We start from the raw sequence: 17794 nt of genomic DNA on the forward strand, positions 1-17794 counted from the left end.
TTTGATGGAACAAACTTTGGCTATTGGAAGATGCAAATTGAGGGCGCTCTCATCAAAAAGGATTTGATGGAAACGCTGATAAGTGAGAAGCCCGAGGAGATTCCGCAAGACAAATGGGATTTGCGGGATAGAAAGGCCTTGGCCACAATCCGATTGAGTCTTTCGGGCCGGTAGCTTTCAATATTAAGACCGAGAAGACGGCTAAGTCTCTCATGGAGGCACTTACTACGATGTATGAACAACCCCGGCCGCCGCGAACAAAGTCTATTTGATCACCAAGCTATTTAGTATGAGAATGTCGGGAGGGGACATCCTTCAAGGACCACTTAAATGAATTCAACCAAACTAAGGACCAATTGAGCTCGGTTGAGATTACATTTAGTGATGAGGTGCCGACTTTGGCAATACTTGGACAAATGCCTCCAAGTTGGAAGGCTACAAATCGCGGCTATTAGTGGCTCATGAAATGACCAAGTTGAAGTTTGAGCACGTTGTTAGTATGGTACTAACCGAGGAAATTCGGAGACAGTTTGTCCTTCATCTTCTGGCCTGCATTGAGCAATCGAAAGTAGGGGAGAAATTCAAACAGAATCAGGGTAAGAAGAAGTGGAGGGGAGATCGAAATCTCAAGCCCCCAATTGCAAAGCGTTGAACACAAACCCTCGAGACATAAGTGAAATGGTGTGCTATAATTGTGGTAGGTCCGCCACTATAACCCCAATTGTCCAAAGACCAAGAAACAACAACAACATTAATAAGAACAAGAAAAATAATCAAGAAGCTAATGTTGTTGAGATGGTAGATGACGCTTTGATATGTTCATGGAGCACGAAGGAGTCTTGGGTACTTGATTCCGCGATCTTTCTATGCTACCTCACATCGAGAGTTCCTTGAGAACTACAAAGGTGACCTTGGAACGGTCTTTCTCGGTGATGACCAACCTTGTGACATTGTCGGCAAAGGGTGACGCGCATGTCAAGATGAATGGCTCGTCATGGTTATTGAGGGACGCCGACACGCCCGATTTGAGGAAAAATTTGATTTCGTGGGGCAATTGGCAAGTGAAGGATTTGTTACGCCTCTTCACCGGTGATACTTGGAAGGTCTCGGGCGGTTCATTGATTGTTGCAAATGGTAAGAAAGATGGTACTTTCTACATGATTGCACATGGTTGTGGAGTCGATTGTCGTGGGCACATGGCAAAGAGGATCCAATGTTTGGCAATCGCAGACTTGGTCACACGAGTGAGAAAGGAATGAAAATCCTTCACTCTTTTCCTCGTAAACTCCCAAAGTTACAAATGACCGAAATTGACTTCGTGGAGAACTGTGGTATTTGGAAAGCGTAGAGCGAAGTTTTCGTGAGAACGGGTCGACCTCAAAAGCAAGAAGGCTTCGAGTTGATTCATACAGATGTCCGGGGCCGACTAATGTCTCTTCACTTGGCGGAAAGTCATATTTTGTGACTTTCATTGATGACCATACTAGGAAGGTGTGGGTCTATTTCGAGACACAAGTCGGCATTTGAAGTATTCAAGACTTGGAAGGCCATGGTTGAGAATGAGACAAGCTTGAAAGTAAAGAAGCCGAGATCCGGCAACGGTGGAGAGTATGAGGATTCGGGTTTTAAAGTCTTGTCGGCAATGGCACCAAGACGGAAAAAGACTTTGCCAGGGACACCTCGCCAGAATGGGGTTGCAGAGCGGATGAATAGAACACCGATCGACAGAGAGAGCTAGGTGTATCGCATTACACTAGCGGGCTTGCCCGCCAGTTTTAGGCGAAAGTTTAGCACAAGCCAGCCTTACCCGATCAATAGATCGACCATCGGTATCTTCGATTTTAAGATTCCGTGAGGAAGTGTGGAGCGGGAAGGATGTGAACCTTTCCATTTGAAGGTGTTTGGTTGTGTGTCCTATGTCCACATTAGTGACCAAGCTAGAAGCAAGCTTGATGCTAACTCACCAAAGTGCATCTTCATCGGCTATGGCGGTGATGATTTTGGGTATCGCTTTTGGGATGATCAAAATCGGAAAATCATTTGTAGTAGAGATGTTGTGTTTTAATGAGAAGGTGATGTACAAGGACGAGATGAATGAAGCACAAACCAAGGAATCGGGTACGCAGAGCGCACGTAGTATGTTGAGTTGGAAGACTTCGATGTAAGTCGTGGTATAGTGGGAGCCCCAATGAGGATGATGATGAGTAGTGACTCGAGAAATAATGAGGATACTACACCACCGAAGTCCATCTCCACCTCGCGCCCCCAAGGAAGACATCCAGCCACATGTACCGAAAGTACGAGATATCCACCCTCCACCTATGTGAATTACTTGCTACTTCATCGATGTGTGGCGAGCCCCAATGCTATGATGAAGCATCGAGGTGAGTGATGCAAGCAAGTGGGAGCTTGCTATGCAAGATGAGATGAAGTCCCCATCTCTAGTGGCACGCGGGGAGTTAGCCAAACTACCCACGGGCAAGAAGGCTTTTACGAGAACAAATGGGTGTTTAGAGTCAAAGAGGAACATGATGGTTCCCGAGATACAAAGCGAGGCTAGTAGTCAAGGGTTTTCGCCAGCAGAAAGCGGCGCCGACTTCATAGAGATATTCTCCCCCTGGTGAAACCGAATACTATTCGGCCGGTGTTGAGTATTGTTGCAAAATGAAGATTTGTATCTTGAAAGCAAATTGATGTTAAAACCGCCTTCCTCCATGGTAACCTAGTTGAGGAAATTTACATGCAAAGAATCGAGGGTTTCATCAAGAAGCGGTAAAGAGAATATGGTATCACGTGCTCGAGAAAGAGCTTGTATGGTTTGAAAGCAAGCCCCTAGGCAGGGTACAGAAGTTTGATAATTTCATGCAAGGAAATGGCTACTATAAGTGCAACGCCGACCATTGTTGCTACTTCTTCAAGAGGTTCGACTCCAAATTTACGCCATCCCGTTGCTACATGTTGATGATATGTTAGTAGCAAGTTCTGATATGTTAGAAATTGGGAGATTGAAAAAGAAGTTAGCAAGTGAGTTCTCTATGAAGGACTTGGGTGCAAAGAAACAGATTCTAGGGATGAGGATCGAAGAGATAAAGCGTAAAGGTATTCGAGTTGTCTCAGCCGAAAGTATATTGAGAAGGTATTGAAGAGGTTCAACATGGGTAGTCTTAAAACCAGTTTGACACCTTTGGCACCCACTTCAAGTTGTCCAAGGAACACTCTCCCAAGATCGTTGAGGAAAGAAACTTCATGGCTAAGGTACCATACCGCCATTGGAAGTCTTATGTATGCCATGGTTTGCACGCCGTCCGGATATAGCCAAGCAAAGGGGGAGCTATCGGTAGATTTATGTCTAATCTCGCAAGCAACATTGGGAAGCCGTGAAGTGGATATTGAGATATCCGAGAGGTACTACAGAGAAATGCCTATGTTATGGAAGGGGTGGTGTTGTGAACCCGCAAGCGGTATGTGGATGCCGATTTTGCGGAGAAGTAGATCGCAAGAAAGCACTACCGGTTATGTCTTTACAAAGAGGTGCTACCAGAGTGAGTTGGATTTCGCCATTCTAAGATTGTTGCTTTGTCTACCACGTAAGCGGTATGTGGCCGCTTCGCAGGCAAGCAAAGAGATGATCCGTTACGTGTGGATTGATGGAAGAGCTTGGGATGAAGCAAGAGAGAAGCCGCGTGTACACAAAGGATACCGTGAGTGCTATACATCTTGCTAAGAATTCCGCCTTTCATTCTAGGACCAAGCACATTGGTCTTCGGTATCATTTTATCCGATCTCTGCTAGAGGATGAGGTTTTGGCACTTGAGAAGATACAAGGGAGTGAGAATCCAGCGGATATGTTGACCAAGACCGTGCCTACTGAGAAGTTGAAGTTGTGTTCAACTTCGGTGGGTCTTCTTGCTTGAAGACCATGATGGATGAGCCGAGTGTTTCTTTAGTAAATTGGAATTGGATGGAGTTGTTACAATTGAGATGTGATGTGCATGTAGAATCTCGAAAGTTCCAAGTGGGAGATTGTTGGGGTACGTGGAACCGCCGAAATGATGAAGCTCCGTATCTCACCAGCAAGCTTTAGAGTTCTGAAACTTTTCGGAATTTCAACGATTTGTCGATATTTCGGCCCCAAACCTTTTCTCCCCTTTTTTTCTATGTACACCTATATAAAGGAAATAGATTAGGGTTTTGAGACAACCTTTTGAGAGATTCATTTCTTGGGTATTGTGGGAGCTCTATTGAGCTAGGGTTTGAGTGAGGCCTCTTGTTCTTGATTCTTGATATCTCTTGTAAACTCTCCAATCTTTGCTATAAAGGAAACTTGGCTCTTGTGTGGATGTAGGTAACATTTACTGAACCACCTAAATCTTTGTATCTCTTTGCATATTTACTTCCTTATTTATTGTTTGCTTGCTATGGGTGATGATAAATTAGTGGCTTTGCTTGTTTGAGTTTGTTGTGATAACGACCAAAGTCTTGGGTGGGTGATTTCCTTGGTGTGAGCTCCAAGTTGAAATCATTTGGGATAGAAAGTAACTAGATTGAGGTGTGACTTTCTAGTGAAATCTCCCAACAAGCCTATCGCAAAAGCAATCTTAACTGCTCCGGAATCAGTTTCAACCCATATCTAGAGCCAACCCTTTGTTATAGCGCATTCAACTCTTTCTACGATAGCCACACATTCGGCCCGTCTATCGAATGTTTATCCACAAGGAGAAAATAAACTCTCATTCTGTCTCGACCGACAACAACACCTATCCCTGAAGTCCCGATTGTTGCACCTTCAGTATCGAGTTTGATAATGTTAGGGTCCATGTACATTGTTCGATTTGAGGTGTTTTCTTTCGCCTGGGATTTACATTCCAAAAAGGAAGTATTTTTTGATTCTATGTACATTGTTTGATTTGAGGTGCTTTCTTTCGCCTGGGATTTACATTTCAAAAAGAAAGGATTTTTTTATTCTTTGACGGAGCTGAAGCTAGAATCATTTGAAAGTCTCACCGTAATTTTGAGTTGAAGTCCAACATAAGACTTGAGTTGAAAATCTCGCAGTAATTTTTGCGTACACGTATTTGGGGTGGAGATGGCGTTGGTGGGGTTTGACCAAGTGTGTGGTGTCTTGATACGTAAAACCCTACCATTTGAGTTTGAGCTTTACGGTTACAAAATTTCTAAACTAAACCCATACATTGGGTTGGAATGGTGGCAAAGCTAATAAATTTACAAATTTGCATTAGTGGGCTTAACTAACATAAACTTAAAGACAAGAGTAATTAAACTAAACTACTTAATTAATGATGATTGAACTATTAACTATGTAATTATGAAAAAATAAAAAGAATTGTCAAAAATTGAATCTTTAACCCCCAAGTTGATTTGAAATGCGCGAGCGTTTTGCTACATGACTCGCCTCGCACATCCAAATGGCTCAAGGTGGTCAAATCTCCAACACTTGGTAAGTTTGTCAAATTTTTACCAAAAGACAATTACTTTCTATTTTAAGACTATGTTGATATTATCCTAAATTTTGTATTTTAAAACTTAAACTAATGTTGATATTATCCTAATCTAATATGCCTTCAACAACAATTAATGAAAAATAACTTTAAAACATGATATTAAACTAAATCTAGTGTTTATCTAATACTGATGATTAACTAATTTGTTTTAATTATTTACTTATTTATTTATTTTTTATTTTTTTTATTTGAAAAACTCTAAAACCTGCGAAGCTAACTAGTTTCAAATCACTAATAGTTGAATCAAATTGATGCTATAGAACTACTCTATGATGAACTACGAAGATTCTGTACCAACTGATTACAAGATCTGGCAGGCGTGGGCGCGGGTCAACGGTGGGCACGGGATGCGGTGGCGCGGGCGCCTTGAGTTGCTCCATTTGCTCCAAGTTTCAGACGACCTTTTCAGGGATTCCTCCTTCTTCTGATGGTGGACTCCGTTTCAGTAGTTTTGTAGTGAAAACATGAAATATCAATTAGTAAGTGATATGAAAGAAAAACTTGAAAAACAATGAAAAAAAGAGTTTAGATAATGGTGTTTGTATCTGATAAGCGTCCAAAACTGTAGTTTTAACCCCTTAATAGTATTACATTTAGGCCAATTATGTTTATAATAAATAAATAAGAGTTAATAATATTTACGTGTTTTTGTGTATTTTAGGTCTTGAAGTTGTTTACATGCTTAAAAACGCTATTTTGCATGGAAAACGAGTCAAGATGATTGCTAGAAGAGTTCTATGTTTAAAGCCCAAAAATCAAGAAAAAAAAGCTTTTCCAAACCCCGTCAAAACTGGGAAGTTAAAGTCAATTCGGATAGAAAAATGACAAAAAGCCATCAGAACTTCAAAATGGCGTATCTTTGGACCCGGGCCTCGGAATTGGGCCTACTTATGTCAAAACGACTGGCTCGGAATGAACTTTTCAATGGTCCCAACCTTGCCCCAATCAGAGCTGTAAAAGTAGGCGAAAAGGGCACTGAAGTAGTTTCCAACAACATTGGTCCTATATATTGTGTCTAATATATGCGTCTAATCCATTAAGAGTGGAACGAATCCTTGTTCTATATATTGCATGATTAATTGAGAGTAGGAATATTGATTTAAATGTAAAAATAGATTGTTTGCATGCTATTAGTGTTCTTGGACATTAATAGTAGTAAAACACTGTTTTTACATATATATACATATATATATCAGTATCCATCATTCTCCTCAAGCTTAGATCCATGAGGACAGCGCCATTTGAAGTAGTAGAAGAGTGGGTATTTGAAGTAAAAGGTGGCTGTGAAGTTCACCACTAGATCTTAAGTTGAGTTAAAGGGATGGAAGGAAAACTTGATTCATGAAATGGTTGTCAATCAAAACATGGTAGAAACAGTTGTATGGAATGAAAGCTTGCTAATCAAGTTATATTCATTTGATTGATTTAAATGAGTATAACTAGATTTTGTGGAAAGGAAATGGTTTAAAGAGTTTGGAAAACAAGTTTGTACTGAAAAAACAAGATTGAAAACAAGTTGTGATGAAGAAAAGAAGCTTGATATTGATTAACAATGAAAAATAAGAAGGGTTAGTTAGACTGCCCGCCCCCCCCTCAAATACTAGTTGCAATTAGTGTTACACTCCCAATTTCAAAAATATTGATACCCACCCACCCCAGTTGCAAGATCTAACGGCTACGAGATGAAGTTTTTTTTACCGTTGGATCTTACAAATTGAGCGGGTAAGTCTAACTAACCCAAATAAGAAAAACTATAAAACTATAATAAAAACTATTTAATCTACTCCTACTCCTAATTAATTTACACTACTCCAAGGGCATAAGGCTTAAGGTAATTTTTTGTGGGCAATCTCTACACTTATATATGTGTAGAGATGTACAAGTTTACCCCTCCTTTTGCTTATCAATCAAACAAACCTATTCTAGAACATTCTCTACCCTTCTTTTATCTTCTAGTGTTGAGTGGAAAAGACTAAGGCCTTGGGCCTAAGCCCATGTCTTTGAAAGGTTAGGCCTTTGGTCTTTGAAGCTTTAAGTGTTGAGCCCATGTCTTGGAATAGGGTGAGCCTTTGGCCTTTGGGTCTTTGAGTGTTGTTGAAGCCCTTGAGTTGGCTTTGACTTTGACCGTTGACTTTTTTCCAATAATATTTATTTTTCACAAGAGGTCCATTTTTAGTTCCTTTTGTCTCTTTTTGTCTCTAGAATTCGTCATTTAAGATAATTCATCCAGAATATAGGCTTGTATCCTAAAAAAACAATAAGAACATGAGTTTTCTACATCATTGATCATATAATTAGACTAAATTGAAGCATTATAAGGGGATAAAAATGCATATTTGAGGTCTGATCAATTACCCCCAAACAACATTTTGTCTGTCCCCAAGCAAAGATGAGAGATAAGAACAGAAGAAGACAGATATGTGTTTATTATACTAATCTTGTTTTCTAGAATGCGACTGCATTGACCGTATGCAACAAGGCCTTAAACCATTATGAATTCTCTAGTGGACGAGCTTAAGCCTCGTTAGAGTTTTCCAGAGAAGGTACACAAACTTTCTCTCTCTAGCACAAAGGGTCTTGTCTCCTTATTTATTCTCAGAAGTCCATATATCTCATTAGCGGGGGAATAAGGACAAGCTCCTTTAAACCTAGGATAACATATGTACAGTAATTTAATCATCTAAAGATAAATGTGCAAACATGAGCAATGAAATGCAAAATCAAAGTTGTTTTCAAAACTTTTGGAGAGCGTCCTTAAGGTGGGTTCTCATAGGGATGTATTAAAACACAAACTCTCTGATAGATTCACTCAAGTTTCGTTCTCTCAAATACAAAGGGGACTTATATTCTTCACATACACGAATGACATCCAAAGAAAATCGGGGTCGATTGATCACAATTGCCACTTACTATCACACCATCCTATTCCTAATCGAGCTAGAGGTATTTTATTAGGAGTTACGGGGCTAAGGTGGTTTAGAAATAAAAATGAAAGGGAAAAACAAGATCTGATAAGTTGAGAAATCGGGTCTTCAAGATACTTGTAAGAGAAGAACCTCGTTTTGTTCTTTGCTCCCTAATTGTGATTAATTCTTTAGCCATTTGGCTTTGTGACTCCATATGATGTTGATTTTTGGGAGTTATAACTTTGCCTTTGTTTCTTTTGAGATCGACTCCATTAGATTTTGAACTTTTGGGAGTTTCGATTTTTGATATGAATCTTTATTTTATTTTCTTTTATTTTCGAAGCAACTAACTGTTTTGTTTTTGTATAAAGTCTTCTCTTCTCTTTTTACTGTTCATCCAATTCTCAACTCGTCAGTTGGGTAAGCTTTTTATTGTGTATAACAACGGGTGAAGGTTTTGATGGCGAATAATAAAAAGGTTTATTGAATTTTTGAAGGCTCAAAAGGGGGAAACTAGAGGAAAAATTAATTTTTTTAGCGTTTTTAACGTTTAATTGGCTATATCGATCCAAAAATGGCCTAAATTTTCTCTTAGGATATGGCGTGGTGATCAAGCAAGTGGACGTGTGGTCTTTCTATACAGAAACTATTGTACATATATTAGTCTAAGTTCGAAAAACAAATCCTTACTCTATTACTATAATGAGACTTCTTGACTATGTATTCATCATAGAAAAAGGAAACAAGACTTTTAGTTCTAAACAAAAAATTATTTTTGGTATTTTCGAAAATGTTTTAAGAAAGAAAGAAATATACTAATATACCTAATATAAGAAATGTCTAGTTTTTGCATAATGTTACTAACCCCAAATAGAAATATGTTTTGTCCTCAAAGTATGAAGAGATAAGGAAAGAGATTACCATAAGAACATGAGCAAAAATGGAAGTATACCTGTACTCTGTTCTTTGTGTTGAAAATATACCACCCCAAACAAGTTTGGAACGTGGGTTGCTGGATGTAGAACAAGAAATACATGGTTTATCTAAATAATAAGTTGCGTAAATATTCTACTATGAAGTTCTTAGGTTTTTGTATTTATTTTTGAAAACATGTATACTGCAAAAAATTCAAATTTTTGGCATGGTGTACTTGTATTATCTTCTACTCATATACCGAATTCCACATAAGAAAATCTAACATGCATACATGATTATTATTACACTAACAATTGAAGAAATAAAAAGTGCGAAATGTAAAGTATATAAACAACTATCTATACAAACACATATGAAATGTGTGTGTTTGTGGATTTTTTATTTTTTTTATTAAATTTTTTTTTAAAGAAAATTGTTTTTCTCAATCAAAAAGTATCTCTAACCATATAGAGGGTTTCTACAAGAGAATAAAATCATATGTTTATCCCGTATCATTTTGGTTACTCTGGGACGTAAGATTTTCATTTTTTTTTGTTATCCTCAAGTTTTTGAAAAATCTAGTCTGATTGTGGCTTCAGTTATGTGTGTTGGAGATTTACTGCCCAAGACATCAGATGTCTCATACGAATAGCATGGTGATATGGGCGACCCTTAGTAACACATAACTGATCTTCAAACCACCCTTAGAATAATGGAGATTGCGTACTTCTAAGGGTTGGTCTAGGTGGAATCCATTGCTCGTACGTGTTTTTATTTTGTAGAAAATCACATAACTATTGTTGTATAGAGAATCTTTCATTATGAGAACGGAGAAAAACGATCATTTTTTTTAAAAAGAATGTGTAAAATAAGGAAATAACAAATAGTATACTCACTTCAAAGAGTAACACTATTCAAACTACGAGTAAAAAGTGCTAGATATATTAGAATGCACGAGATATATGTGGACTAAGGCTCCGACACTTACAACCACACACTCCAAGAGGAGGGCCCGGTTATCTTAAGGATGCATTCCCATGATAGAAGAATGGAAAGGAATGCATCGAGAAAACACGATTAGTCAAGACTATATGTGGGTTCATTTTAAGTCAGATTCCCCAAGACTATACATAAGATGGATGATATATTGTTAGTTATAAAGTAATAGTCTAAACAGTTGGGGATCAATATAGAAAAACATATTAAAGCATATACCCCCAAACAGAATGAAATGATGCATTTGGAGTGTAAGATGAAGAATGATAAGAGAAAACTTATATAACCCATCATGGAATGTATGCAATAATGATAAGTGCCCAAAACTGTAGTTTAAAGCCCTTAATATAATATTCCATTTAGGTCAATTATGTTTATAATAATGAGAGTTTATTACTATTTACGTGTTTCTGTGTATTTCAGGTCTTGGAGTTAAATATGTGCATAAAGACATCACTTTTGTAAGAGAAATGAGTCAAATTGATTGCTAGAGAAGTTTTATGGTTAAAGCCCTAGTTTCAAGCCTAGTCAAAGCCAAGTTTCAAGCCTTTTCAAAGCTGGAAAGTCAACAGAAATTCAACAGGCCGTATCTTTGGACTTAGACATCGGAATTAGGCCTATTCTATGTCAAAACGACCGACTTAGAAAGATATTTCTAATGGTCTAGGCCTCAACCCAATTAGAGCAGTAAAAGTGGACGAAAAATGTATTGCAGTAAATTCTAGTAGTTAGGACCCTTTTAGACTTAAGTATTTAGGTTTTGGGTTTGATTTAGTTGCCCAAAACACAGCTCCTAAACCCATGCACAAAATTGTAACCTTATCCTTTGCTTTATAAAGAGGTTTAGGGCAAAGCAATAGCTCTCTCTCTCTCCCCGATTCGTTAATATAATTTAGGTTTTCTTATTGTAGCCTCCAACCCCCATTAAAATAGCTTCAAGTTATTATTCAATTGAATTTCGTCTTTACATTATGTCTTGTTATTATTTTATTGCTTATGATAGTCTAATAAATCAAAGCTAAACCTCTATTATAAGGGGTTTGAATGAGGCTTTGATGAGGACTTGATCTGTTAGTATAGAGTAGTTGTTTAATTTAGAGATTCAAGTCTAGCTAGGTTCTTCTCTACTTAGAAATAAGGAAAGTTAACCTAGACTAGAGAATAGTGAGTTTGCTATGAGAATGAGAACAAACTTTCTCTCATGCCAATTAGTTATGACTAGAGATACCATAAGTGATTAGGGATCATTAAAGGTCAAGTCTTTATGTTTGCACCTTGTATCAAAATATAAAGACTAGGGTTTTTCTGAACAACTCTATTATGGCATGTTAGGAAATCATTAAAGTGGATTTCAAACTCTCTCTCTAACCTTCTCTATTTGATTCACATATTATATTGTTTAGTTAAGTTAGAATAAATTTGAATCTGTAGTATAATCATAGAATAGAAAATCTCTCATATCATTATTACTCTCACCATTGTTTCTTTGTGATAGTTGAATTCTATTTAGTCTTGATAGTTTAAAAGTGGATTCAAACCTTAACTAGATCTATATTACTTGATAGTATAGAGAGAGAGAGAAGTATTGATCTAATCACGTGTTTGTTAGATTAGGTATTAGTGTTCACGTATTAATATTGTATTTAGTAAATTCGTGGTTATCAAATGGTGCCACTGCCATCTTAAATATATCAAGAAAAAGATTTTATTGTTTGAATCAAATGGACAATCCCCCATTCTCAACCCACCCACCCTTTTAATTTTTCATTATTGTTTTTCGCGTTTTTGTTATCTTTTAACTTGATATTCTTACTGTTAATTTTTTTCGAAAGGTCGGTTAGAGCATACAACCAAAGAAAAGTTGTCCAGACTTCTGTGAAAGTCATTCGTGAAAGTTTAAATTTGATTGGTTAAAGTTAAGGGCCTCCATTTTGCCTTGAAGAAGGGGCGCGCACCTTCCCTTGAGATTGCGGAGTCATAGTGAAGAACACTATAGTAAAGGTATTTGTAAATTTCAGAAAATTCTGAAAATTTTAAGAACTAATTTTTAAGGTGTTATTGATTTACTGGAATTGTTTCATATTTTTCCTAGTTATTTTACATAGTGAACTAATATTAACTTTATAGTGCTGCATTTCATCTTTCAAACCGTAAGGTTTTGGAAAAACAAACAAGTAGGGTTACTTGGACAATTCCAAAAATTCTAAAACTTTTACAGACGTATCTTTGCTGAGTCGGTAGGTTACTGTAAAAATTTGAAGGTTGTTTGACCTCTTTTGACCACCTTGTTTTGAAAATTTACAGGCTACTTGCTGGACATCTCAGAAAACTACTATAAAAAGTTCAAGTTTTTTGGAGGGAGCAATCCCCTTGTTTTCACTCATATAGAGGGCGCATGCCCCCTAGACCAGTTTTCAACCTGTCGATTTCTTAAGTCAGTCCTAGTTTAGGCTCGAGTACAACCCACTGCTTGTGTGAGCCCAATCATGTTTAAGAAGCCCAGTATACCAAGCCCATAAAAATTTGAGGAAGCCCAGTCTCATACATAAGCCTAGATCTAATACACGACCAAAGACCCAATCCATAGGAGCAACCAAAAGCCCACTAGAGAGAACATGTCTGGAGGTCTCTCTAGTCCACAAGTAAGGGGCGCATGCCCCCTATTTACACCTTCACTAGGGGCGCACGTCCTCTTAGTTAGTTCTAATTGATCTGCCCTTGTATAGGTTACTTACAGCTCACTTCTTGGATCTCAATACGTGCTGGTACAATGTTCCAGTCTTCTATAGGACACTGACATGCATTCGTGCTTGAAGGCGCTAGTAAGTGTAGCAAGGAGGCATACATGTTCTATTCCTAACACTCCTCGAATCTTTAGAGGAGTAATTTCCTAGTATAATCAGGCTATGTATTTGTAAAACACTCACCTATCTAGGAAGACACACACATCAGTTATAGTAATGACTAAAGAATCAGAGAAACCTTTCTCTGATTCCTACAAGGCATTGAACGATGCACCACAATCTTGCATTGTTCTTGCAGACCTAACGGGGGATTTTCAAATTCCCCCTAACATCTTCAACTTATTACCCGTTTTTCATGGTTTAGAACTTGAAAAACCTTATTAATAGCTACGTAGGATACAACAAATTTTAACAAGTTTCCATCATCCTAGTGTAGGACCTGAACAAGTTACGCTCAAGGTGTTTCCTTTCACCCTAGCTGGCAAAGCGGCAACATGGTTAGCTGTGCAAAAGCCAAACTTTGTGGACTCATGGGAGAAACTAGTTCAATTGTTCACGGAGTAGTTCTACCCACATCAGAAGACAGATGAAATGCTTTAGAAAATTCATTTTTTCTGCCATAATCCTCATGAATCCTTTTCAGAGGCCTGGAATCGCTTAACTGATCTTCTCCTCGAATGCCTTCATCACAATCTTGCCAAAGACACGCTAGTTCGTGCTTTCTTCGAAGGACTTTTGCACCATCATAAGGAGGTCCTTGACATTATGAATGGAGGTAGTTTCCTCACCAAGGGAGCAACATACGCTTATAAATTCTTAGAAGATCAATCTAGGAAGAACAACAACTGGGGAGGTAATTATTACTCCTGCTCCACTTATTCTTTTTCTTCAACAGTTAAGGCAACCAGTATGTGTGAGGTCAAACCCGATCCTGAGCTTAAAACTCTTATTGAATCCCTCACCATAAAGGTAGATACCCTCTCTGTTCAAAATAAAGATAGGATACCCACTCTGGTCATGAACATCAACTCTTCTCCATGTAACTTATGTTATAGTCTTGAGCATATTGATTTCTTTTGTCCCTTGTTCTACAGTTCACTTTCACCACAGCCTGTAGATGTTTACACTTTCACCAACCCTAACACACAATGGAGGCAAAACACTAATTATATTCCACAACAGCAAGCTACGCCTCCAGGTTTTAATAATCAAAACATTAGGCCCATTACAAACCTTAATCAGTTTACTCAGCTTCAAGGACAAGGAAACTTAGCTGACCAGAACAACGATTTAGTGCTTGTGACCCAGAATTATCACAATCATATCATAATATGATCACTCAACCAGCCTTAGTTCCAGTCACTCCTCCTATTCTCGCTCAAACAGCCACACCATCCACAATGGACATACTAATACACATGATATAACAACAACAACAACAACAACAACAGACTAATATAATGCAATCCTTGTGCCAAAAGGTATTTGACACATCTCCTAACCAAAATAATAACCAAACAGGCGTGTTACCAGGTCAAGCAGTGCCTAATTATAAGTTAACAAATACCGCCTTTGTATTAAACAATATTCAGTGTAATAGAATATAACACCAGGGAAACTACAGGCAGTCACTACCCTTCGTTCAGGTAGAGCAATTGATAACAAAGGGACTATGCGTGAAGATCGCCTGCAACGGTAGTTGAGAAAGAAACCATACCCATTACTATCATAGGAATTGAAAACCCTACAACTGTAGAAGTTCTAGTCCAACCACAACCAAAAGGGACAACCTTACAAAACACTGTCATAGAAACTGATGATCCTACACTTGTAGAGGTTCCAATATGGCAACCTAGATGAAAAACGTCAAAATATAAATACAAGGTTAATACTACTGTTGACCCTTATGCTAAATATAGAGATAAACCACCGTATCCCTAGAGACTAGTTATGTCTAAAAAGGATGAGAATTTTGATGAGACATTAGGGAAGTGTTTAAAAAACTGACTATAAACCTATCTTTTCTAGATGCTATAAAAAGTCTACCTGGGCACACAAAGTTTCTAAAAGAGTAGTGCACCACGAAGAGGAAAACCAATATATCCAAAGAAGCTTTCTTAACTGAACAGTATCCTTTTTTATATGAACATAATGGAATCGTTAAGTACAAGGACCCTGGTCGTCTTACTGTACAATGCACCTTGGGAGGTTACTTCATAACAATTGCATTATTAGACCTGGGGGCGAGTGTTAACCTACTCCTTTTCTATTTATATAAACAACTAGGTCTAACAAAACTTCAACCAACCAAAATGACTTTGCAGTTAGCTAAAGTAGATCTAGTGTTGAGTTAGTATTTCAAAGTTGTATTGAAAGAGGCCCATCATAAATTGTTTGGAGCTTGAATGATTTGGGAGTTTTAGAAGGAAGGAAGGTAGGTTTCTTTAAGGACTTGTTTAGTTAACTCTAGTTGCATGAAGAACATTAGAAATACTTGTTGAATGAAGGATTGAAAGCACCAACATTGAAAAGGAGAAATAACTTGAAGAAATGAAGAACAACTTTAAGGAAATAACTTGATTGAAATGAAGAACAAAGAAAAAGAAATAACTTGATTAAATTGAAGAACAAAAAGTAAATAACTTGAATGTAAATGACTGGAAAAATAAAAATCCTACATTACTCCTACATGACACTAGAATAAGTCTAGGTGCATTCTCCCATCCTACTTTTGAGTTCTTATACCCCTATTTTTACAAAAGACTGATTTACCCTCTCCCTCTACAATCAAGACACCTCACCAAGTTTGCTTTATGTTTTTCTTTTTTGCTTTATGATTTCTTCTTGATCAAGCTAGGTTTTAGAGAAAGCCTTCTTTTATGTCAAGGGCATCTATCTCTGGTATTTTGAGTTAAGGACTTGACTTTCAGCTTTCTAGGTTGGAGTTATTGACCTTTGACTTTGAATTTTTTAGCATTTTTTCATAGCAGCTTTGAGTCTTCATAATAAGCGTAAATAAGGCTTCTTTTGATACTAAGATGCATTTTTTATGATAAATGGTCTCAATTGTTCTGTAACCTGAAAAAGGCAAAAAAAGCTGAGTTGTCTTTTCATTATGCGTAAGAAGGGTTGTAATGCAGCAATGTAAGGTTAATAAAGCGCACATTTGTGAGCTGATCCACCCCCAAATAAGATTTTGCTTGATCTTAAGCAAAGATGAGAGAAAAAACTAAGATCACAAATGAGTGATTTATTATTAATTATACTAATCTCGTTTCGCGGAGTGCGATTGGATTGACCATATGCAACATGGCCTTAAACCACTAGGAATTCCTTAGTGAATGAGTTTTAAGCCTCGTGAGAGTTTTCAAGAGAAGGTACTCACAAACTTCTTCTATCTAGTACAAAGGGTCTTGTTTCCTTATTTATTCTCAGAAGTCTATACATCTCATTAGCGGGGAATAAGGACAAGCTCATTTGAACTTAGAATAACATATGTACAGTAATATAATCATCTAAAGATAAATGTGCAAATATGAGCAATGAAATGCAAAAGCAGAGTCGTTTCTAAAACTTTTGGAGAGCGTCCTTAAGGTGGGTTCTCACAGGAGTGTGTTGCAATCACAACTCTCTGATAGATTCACTCTAGTTTTGTTCTCTTAAGTGCAGTGCGCACTTATATTCCTCATAAACATGAATGACGTCCAAAGAAATCGGGCTCGATAGATCACGCTTACTACTTACTATCACACCATCCTATTCCTAATTGAGCTAGAGGTCTTTTTTTAGGTGTTACGGGGCTAGGGTGATGGTTTAGAAAGAAAAAGGAAGAGAAAAACAAAAATCTGATTAGTTGAGAAATTCGGTCTTCAAGATACTTGTAACTAGAAAAGAACCTCGTTTTGTTCTTTGCTTCCAAATTGTGATTCATTCTTTTAGCCCTTTGGCTTTGTGACTCCATATGATTTAGAAAATTTGAGAGTTCTAACCTTGCTTTTGTTTCTATTTTTGATAAATCGATTTTTGACTCCTTCGATTTTTTTGGAGTTTTGGTTTTTGATGGGTCTTTCTTTTCTTTTCTTTCTTTACTTTTCAAAGCAATGAACTAATATGTTTTTGTACAAGGTCTTCTCTTCTCTTTTTCTGATATCCATCCAAGTCTCAACTCGTTAGTTGGGTAAGCTTTTTATTGTGTATTGTAACGGGGTAGGGATTTATGGTGAAGAATAAAAAGGCTTTTAGAAAATGGTGAAGGCTCAAAAGGGGTAACTAGAGGAAAACTATCTTTTGGGTTTTAACGTTTATTTGGCTATATCGATTAAAAAAGAGCCTAAATTCTCTCCTAGGATATGGCGTGGTGATCAAGCAAGTGGGCGTGTGGTCTTTCTATTCAGGCATCCTTTGTGTCATCACTCAATAATCATTGAGATGATGCTTTTAGCTAGATTTTCACAGGATATGGAACTTAATTGTTCTAACCTTGGTCTTGGAAAGATTTTCACATCTATATACAATCAAAGGCTTATGCATGTCATTCATGAAAAGATGCATAAACTATTGAACACGTATATTAGTCTAAGTTCGAAAAACAAATCCTTACTCTATTGCTAGAATGTGACTTCTGAACTTTTTATTCATCATAGAGAAAGGAAACAAGACTTTTTAATACTAAACAGAAAAATATTTTTGGTCTTTTTCGAAAAATGTTTTA

Source organism: Coptis chinensis, chromosome 9, assembly GCF_015680905.1.
Source record: "Coptis chinensis isolate HL-2020 chromosome 9, ASM1568090v1, whole genome shotgun sequence".
NCBI lineage: Eukaryota > Viridiplantae > Streptophyta > Magnoliopsida > Ranunculales > Ranunculaceae > Coptis > Coptis chinensis.